This window comes from Podarcis pityusensis (assembly GCF_964106645.2).
Source record: "Podarcis pityusensis genome assembly, chromosome: 1".
Classification (NCBI taxonomy): Eukaryota; Metazoa; Chordata; class Lepidosauria; order Squamata; family Lacertidae; genus Podarcis; species Podarcis pityusensis.
Genome location: NC_138028.1, coordinates 33,718,714 through 33,726,499, shown reverse-complemented (window position 1 = coordinate 33,726,499; position 7,786 = coordinate 33,718,714). Strand labels below are relative to the sequence as shown.

Sequence of the window (7,786 nt, the reverse complement as noted above, 5' to 3'; positions counted from 1 at the left end):
CCTTTAACGTGCTTGAGATGCATTGTAATCACACTGCACAATACAGCAGAACCAGTGTCAGAAACTGAGATAGGAAAGATAGGAGCTAAAAGGCACCTTAAACCTAGGTTATGGGAGCAGCAACGGAATGTCTATAACAAGAATACAAAGCTGAAAATGAATGAACCGCAGCTAAAATATGATGTTCATTTTTCACATAGTCTAGCCCTTCCCCTGCTCACCCCCCCCCTAATATTCTTAAGAGGGTCTCTTCTCCAGTCTTCAGAGAGTAGCTGGAAGTGGGGAGGAAGAAAAAGGTCCTCCTTTCCTTCCACTCTGCAATTTTAATCTGAAATCTTAGGCACAGTACTAGAGCTCAAAAACTGCCTGCACTAATGAAATTCCCTGTCACAAAATGCACCTAGAACAATGGGAGTTTTGAACAGGGGCGTCTTGCCCATAGAGATAGAGGCAAGTGGCCGGGGCACCGGGGCACCAAGTTCTGGAGGGCGCCAGGGAAGGCTGGGTGCCGCCCTCGCCCGCCTCGCTGAAGCAGCGCCGCGCCCGGAGCCTCTGCCTCTTCCCCGCTGGAGGAGCCGCCCTCCAGCTGATGCCCGCCTCCTCCAACCCCACAGAGCTGCCGGCAGTGCCCTAAAAAGGTCAGCAACTCTGGGAAATGGGAGGGATCTTTGCACCACGGTGCCGGATATTCTTAAGACGGCCCTGGCTTTGAACACTGTACAGAACACTCATGCTCTGATCTCCAGTGCACAATGTCTTCCTTATGGTGAACATTTACCAGATTTATCCAGAAATTCTACTTGGTCTGTATAGCATTTCTCAAAAGTTTCATTTCTTCATTAATTTCTTGCTGCAATCTAGATTTTGCCTTCAAACTGTTCTTGTGAATGAGTCTGCTTTAGGACTTTTAAAATGGAGGCACCCACTTTTAAGCAACAGGATTTGTACATTTATCTTCTTACAGTTCCTGTCAGTTAAGAAGTAAATACCATTAAGTTTAAAGGGGCCAACTTCTGGGTGAGTGTGAATAGAACTACAGCCCAAGATGCTGATAGAAACAGTGTCATAAAACCTTGTGGGGGGGGGGATACAGATATAGATATAGATACCAGATGTTGAGGTATACAGATCTCTTGCTAAGGTTTTATAATAATTTAAAAATAGGGTAAGGAGAGGGAGAGTGGAGGGAAAACATGTTGCTGGTACAGGAATGGTCAAAGTCTCAATGGTAGGGACAAGAAAGAAATGTGTTCATTTCATATTGTAAAGCAAATATACCCAATTTGAAATTTCCAAACCAAAATGCTGCTTCAAGATTTACACTTTTCTGTATTATGCAATGTCATTCATCAAGCAAAAATGCTTTTTTAAAAAATTACATTAGGGGAAAGCATACACAAAGGTGTATTTATTCATGAAAGTCATACAAATTTATTTTATTAGGGGGAAATTGCATGCAAAATCCACATATTAGGCAACATTTGCATCCACATGAGTATATTAAGCAAAATGTGGATTAAAAATGTGTATGGGAGTTTTGTACAGTTTTTTAAATACATAAAAAATCTGCAAACTTTTGCAGAAATGTCAAAATGCAAAAGTGAGAGAAACCGAATTGGACTTAGCCATCTTTAGCTGTAATGTGGTGCTGTCTTAAGATGGTGCTTCAGGAAGTACTTGGCAGACATAATCAAGTAACTTTTTTGTCCAGTACTAAAGAATTCAGGTTGCACAAAAGCATCCTGGGACCACCTTTCCTTTGAAAACATTAAAGCCAGCAGTTATACCAAGCTGTCTCTAAAAGATCTAATGTAATCCCTTTACAAATATGTAAATGCAGTGCTGCTGTGAGCCTTAGCAAATAAGGAACAATAAGTTATCTTATCCTGGGGTTTTCCTATATGTAATTCTCAGCAATAATTTAGTCCTCACCTTCCTTTCTGAAGGATTTAAGGAATGACCTTAATTCTGGTTTGTTTGCTTTCCCTTCAGCAGCTGCAGGGAAGATCAAGACAAACAGCAGTAGGACCTTTTACAAGGGTGATGAGCCCCTAAAATGTGCCCAGTGAAAACAAACAAAAATCATGGCATGGGGACCCAAACAAAATAAATTTATTCTTTTTATTTGAAATTGCTGCATTTCTTTCAATAGATCACAGAAAGGTTGACTTGCATTTATTTCTATTTTTAGAAAAGTTCTTCACTTATTGGAAAGGCATTTCAGCATTAAAACAGTACTACTATGTTATTGCTAATATTTTGTCTTTGTTCATTCTCGTATGATACCAGCTAGTCTCAGATTTCTCAGGGCGTTTTGAGCCCCCAAAGACTATTATCACACATATTAAATCCTGAGTCTTTCACAGTTCAACCTTATACAGGTCTATTCTGACGTTAAGTTCCATGCAGAGTAATGTGACTTACTTTCAGGTAGGTTTGTATAGATGCTACTTTTTAAATGAAACATTTTCCAGATGTTGGGCACAATCCAGTGCATAGTTAGGTCCACGTGAGGCTCATTGACATAAATAGCACTCCATGCTGAACTGTGCAGCTTAACATGAACTGAAAGAAGAATATGCATTAATGCTGGCAATTGGGCAGATTCATTCTGTTTTAGTGCGGTAAGCATGAGCAAGGCCTTTTCTCTGATGGCACCCCAGTTATGGAACTCCCTCCATTGGAGGTCTCGTTGTCTGCCTCAATGATAGCTTTTTTTATGTCATTCTTTTCTTTGGGAGGACTCTTTCAAGTCCTGGAGTTAGTATGGTGTTTGCTGTTGCAAGGCACTGTGGTGTTTGGAATTTTGCTGTGTTTGAGAAGATTTTTAGGGTTCATTTCAATATTTGTATTTTTTCCATGACAATTTTGTAAGCCACCCTGGAATTCCAAGGGATGAGGGGCAGTTTATAAAAAATGAAAATAAATGAATAAATAAGTGTTGAAAGCTCAAGGGAGTAAGATCTCCTATAAGTGGCTTGTGTTTCATCCCTGAGAGGAGATGGATGAGCCGTTTCTGCATTATGAACGTACATAGGGGAGAAGTTTCAAACCCTAATGGCATGTTCAGATACATGAAACATGCTCCCTTGTACTTCCTTGCGTACATGCATATGATTACTACCAAAGCCACTCTGTGGATAGGTAAATGTAAAGGTAAAGGTACCCCTGCCCGTACGGGCCAGTCGTGACCGACTCTAGGGTTGCGCACTCATCTCGCTCAAGAGGCCGGGAGCCGGCGCCGTCCGGAGACACTTCCGGGTCACGTGGCCAGCGTGACGAAGCTGCAACTGGCGAGCCAGCACCAGCACAGCACACAGAAACGCCGTTTACCTTCCCGCTATAAAGTGATACCTATTTATCTACTTGCACTTGGGGGTGCTTTCGAACTGCTAGGTGGGCAGGAGGTGGGACCGAACGACGGGAGCTCACCCCGCCGCGGGGATTCGAACCGCCGACCTTACGATCAGCAAGTCCTAGGCACTGAGGTTTTACCCACAGCGCCACCCGCGTCCCTCCTGTGGATAGGTAATGGGAAATCAATCCCAACTTTTGGGGTGTCATCTATAATTAACCCCTACCTAATAGTCATATTGAAATGAAGCACTTGGCCACTGAACTTATATTCTCCTTTTAATGTTATCTTTTGACTGGAAAAACACTCCCAGGTCAACAGAATTTGAAACTGTCTAGTTCTAAATGGGTATGAAAATCATTCTTACAAGACCCGCCTTCAAGAGTGCTCCGGTACTAGGAAGCCAGTTCAAACGTTTCTTCATGGGGACCAATTACTTCAATCAGCCAGGACAGAAATGTATAGCTAGAACATCCCTTTTGTCTCTTTCCTTTGTCTGCCATTGGCCTTTGCTTTCTCCTGATGTATGGGATAGCTTCCCAGGATCCAGAGCTTTTGAAGAGGAAGTAAGGAGGGGGTGGACTAATTGGCTTTGAAAAAGAGCATGTCTGTGAACAGAAATGAACTAATTAGTGTTCTAATTAGTTAGAACTAACTCTAGCATTAGATTTGGCAGCACCAGCCTCACATTAAAGAGTTACACACTCGGCCCCATTTTTCAATGGCTGTGCACAAGATGATGGTTACAGTCCAGGCTAGGAAATTTAGCTTCTGGCTTTTAGTGAAATGTGGACCTTACTTTATGGCGCATCATTTTGAGGCTGAGATTCATTCCTTGGCTGCTGTAGGCAAGGAGACAAAGATGAATATTTAGTATAGTTGGCATTTTGAATCCAAGGAGAGAAGTGCTCTAGCTTTCAGTCTTGTGAAAGTGTGCCTGTTTTGTTTATACATAGCAAATCTTTGCTATGTATGGGAAACTTTAAAAGAGAAATAGGCTATAGATTTAGAGTGAATGGCTGTGCAATCTTATGCATATTTATTTGGCAGGAAGGTCCACTGGGTTCATTCTGGCTGCATACCATGATCTATTTTAGAGTTCTAAATTATGGGTGAAGCAGACTATAAAAGAGTTAACAGCATATATTTCAGTGCCTACGTTGTATCCCTACCCCCCCCCCCGCTTGCTTTGTAAATAAGCCCAACACCAGGAATAGAGCTCCAAAGTTCTGCCAATAGATTTATTTACTTGTTAAATTTATATCCTGTCCTTCTTACCAAAAGAGTCCTGGCAGCAAACACACACACATTTTTAAAAAAAACCAAAAACACCCTACATTTTAAAACAGTTAAAACATTCTAAAAACAGTTTCAGTTAAAAACATTATAAGAGTGGTTACAATTTTTACAAAACTATCCCTCTGTATGGCAGACAATTCTTCAAAATTTGTGTCTGTGGGGGGGGGGGGGGGGCTGGAGCAAAACCCATTTTACTCTCCCGAACAGATTAGCAATTGATGATCCTACCTAAACTGCTGTTTTTATCCCAATCACCAATCACTTCTAATTTGGATCCCACTCAGCCAGATACAAAAGTGGCAGGGGGAAAAAATTAAGGACCCAGCAAAAGACCCAGAATAAATGCCAAACTTCTATATCTCCCCACTGTGGAAAGAGGCTGGGGCCTATTAAACGTGGAGCTATATTTTATTGCTAACCAAGTAAGACACGCCATCCCTATTATTTTAGATGGTACCTCAAAACAATGGGTCCAATGTCAAACAGAACTAACTGAGGGAATTCCAACCTAGAATACCCTTTCTTAAAGCAAAAATTTAGTACCAGCCTAAAAGTTCAAAACAGATTCACGCCAGCCATGCTTAATGCATGGAAAGAGAAGGAAGGAGTTCTAACTCCAGCACTGTCCCCACTGCCTTCCACCCACTATTTCACAACAATTTGTGACTATTTGCTGTGGCCGGATGGAGGGCAAAAGGTCTATACCAGTTATGTGACTTTTAGAATTGAAATACACCACTATCAGACAAAGAAATGTGAACCAGATTGGAAACTTACAGCCCCTTTGGCTGCTACTTCACCAAATCCGCATTTGTTTGGCTAATCAGTAAGGCAGCCACAAGACCACTAGCCCCATTTGAAAGACTTGTAATATCCACAGAACGACAAGACCCAGGTATAGCATCCACAATCTATAAAATTCTACTCAGTGCATTGGTGTGCTCACTTGACCCTATAAAACATCAATTGGAATAGGATTTTAGCTATGAATTGGACCTATGTCAATGGAATAGACTTTGGACAAGACTTTGGGGAACTGCAGATGGAAGGGTGAATTTTCACAAATTTCTTTTCCCACTCGTGAAAGCCTCATTGGAGCAAAGAATGTTCCATGAGCAGAGGGGCACAACCCAATGTATTTTAAAAAGGAGACTGTGTGTGTGTGTGTGTGTGTGTGTGTGTGTGTGTCTGTGTGTGTGTGTGTGTTCCATATTATTACTACAAGCTTTTTATACCAGTGAATAGTTTTTTTCTAAAAATTCGGGCAACACTTTCAAAAAATCCTTTTAGCGGTTTTCTTGTTTTGCTATTCTTTTCAAAAGGGATGCAGGTGGCACTGTAGGTTAAACCACAGAGCCTAGGACTTGCCGATCAGAAGGTCGGCGGTTTGAATCCCCGCAAAGGGGTGAGCTCCTGTTGCTTGGTCCCTGTTCCTGCCAACCTAGCAGTTCAAAAGCACGTCAGAGTGCAAGTAGATAAATAGGAACCGCTCCAGCGGGAAGGTAAACGGCGTTTCCGTGCGCTGCTCTGGTTCGCCAGAAGCAGCTGTACGCCGGCTCCCTCGGCAAATAAAGCGAGATGAGCGTCGCAACCCCAGAGTCGTCCACGACTGGACCTAATGGTCAGGGGTCCCTTTACCTTTACCTTTATTCTTTTCAAAGGCGTTAAAAACAAAACAATGCACATCTTCATTTCTTCCCGGCCATCCCATTTAGTTTCATATTGCTGCTGATCTGCAACTGGAATAGCCTGAAGAAGAAAAACCCAAGACAGAAAGTTTCTAGATCTGTACTTTAAATGTGAGCAATAATCTGTAACAAAAGACAACCTTTTTATTAATTTCCAAAATGGGACAGCAAAAGGAGCTGCCCAGAAACGACCCCTATCCATGGAAACAAGTTCTAAGATGAGTGTAGGTCCACCAGCTCTGGAGGCCGAAGGCACCGCAGCCCACTCAATATTTGTTTTAAGGGGTCCAGGCCCCCTCCATCTTCAGGTGGTCCTGTGTGCATTGCACACGCGAAATGTGTGATTCATGATGCAGGTCCGGCAGTCAGCTCCTTCAGAGCACGCGGCCTTCACCTTTTCTTGTGACGTTACACACACACAGCGCAAGTGCTCAATGTGTGCACAATGCGTTCCAAACACACACACACCCCATCTTGGGGGCAATCCAGTGCCTATGGATGAGTGACAGTTCAGCTGGAAATACGTATCATTGCCTACTTTTGTGTGTGATTCTTACTCCTCACACAAAGCGAAGACAAAAACAAACAAACAACTGGCGATAAAGCTCCATGTTCCCTCTTCCTGCGTTTTTGTAAAGAAATGGTAGATTAAATCTAAATTGCAAAATGGCTGGTATTTGTATGCCTACACTCACAACTGTAGCAATTGTTCTCATGATAAATATAATATTCTGCCTCTGTGTTCTTACTTCCACGTTACCCCTTTTACAATAACATGCACTTTCTTTTTAAAGTGAACTTAGTTATTTCTTTGGTTGTGGCCTATTTGCTCCTTTTTTTTATGTGAGATTTTCAATACTCTGAAACGATGTCGAGCAAAAAAGGTCCATCCACTTCACTCGTGATGCCTCCTGCATTACCTAAAACACAACAGAACAATGATAGACAACAGAGCTTTTCTCCTCTCTAACAATCCAGTCACCATGGCAACTAGCAGAAGAACGTTTGGCCAGAAAAAAGCTTGGAGATTGGCGGACCAGACTAATCAAAAAATGGAATAACATGACAACAATTACACTGATGAGTGATAGAGGCAGTGAGGATGCATTCAGACACCTATGCCATTGCTGACTCAATGCATTCAGCATTTTTTGTTTTGTTTTGTGTCTTCTGTTTTTGAGAGCAGGTATACAGAGAAGATCGAATTGTGTAACAGAATGTCAGTGCTCTACTTAAATAGAAAATTCCTTTCATTTTGCTTTGCTACTCCAAGTGTGCTAAAGAGGGTTTAGGAGGGAGGTGAGGTTTTGAAGTGAAATATGAAATAGACACAATATGGGTGTCATGAGGTAACTTTATTTAGCCTTATAAATATGTGAAATATGCAAACGTGGCCAGGTGAGGACAGGAGACAAATGACCTGTTCTCAAGGCCTGCACACATG

At 42.1% G+C, this 7,786-nt stretch overlaps 1 long non-coding RNA gene across 1 annotated transcript; it reads right to left on the bottom strand.

Moving 5' to 3' along the window:
- Window positions 1–3,859: 3,859 nt before the first annotated feature.
- Window positions 3,860–7,257, bottom strand: LOC308462736. Its single transcript, XR_013979288.1, has 3 exons — window positions 7,202–7,257; window positions 6,299–6,403; window positions 3,860–3,963 (listed from the first exon to the last, which is right to left on the bottom strand). It is a non-coding gene; the product is annotated as an uncharacterized lncRNA (long non-coding RNA).
- Between the last annotated feature and the right edge of the window lie 529 nt (window positions 7,258–7,786).